Source organism: Salvelinus alpinus, chromosome 2, assembly GCF_045679555.1.
Source record: "Salvelinus alpinus chromosome 2, SLU_Salpinus.1, whole genome shotgun sequence".
In the NCBI taxonomy this organism is placed as follows: Eukaryota; Metazoa; Chordata; class Actinopteri; order Salmoniformes; family Salmonidae; genus Salvelinus; species Salvelinus alpinus.
This window is the reverse complement of record NC_092087.1, coordinates 85,318,831-85,319,330: the sequence shown is the minus strand read 5'-3', so window position 1 is coordinate 85,319,330 and position 500 is coordinate 85,318,831.

The window sequence follows — 500 nt, the reverse complement described above, 5'->3', positions numbered from 1 at the left end:
TTATTTTACAGGACCCAGATGCTATACAGTGGGAAAACCAGCCTGGCAACATAGTGCGTATTAATAAAAGGACACCACATCCTGCCAAATTCCAGCTGCGCTAATTGTATTGTGTTCACAGAGCTCACAAGCTATCAGAAAGTTGTATGGCAACCACCTCCGGCGCCAAATAGAACTGGCAGACATAGACATTCAGTACAAGAAGAAAAAGATGGAAAATCTTGCACTGGAGTCCGAAATAAAAAGAGGACAATTAGGAAACTGGACCTTGAAATAAAAAAACTTGAGAGGGAGGTGAGATATGCCTTCAATGTACACTGTATGCTAACTGTAACACAAATGTATTAATCATTATTTTTCTTTCCTCCCCCAGCTCCAAGAAGATGACACAGCTCAAAATAAAAATTAGGTATATTCTCGTAAAGTCAAGTGAGCCATGACATATGAGCTCTTATTGTGAGCACACAGGACGGTGGCATCTTTCTAAGGATTTTTTTATT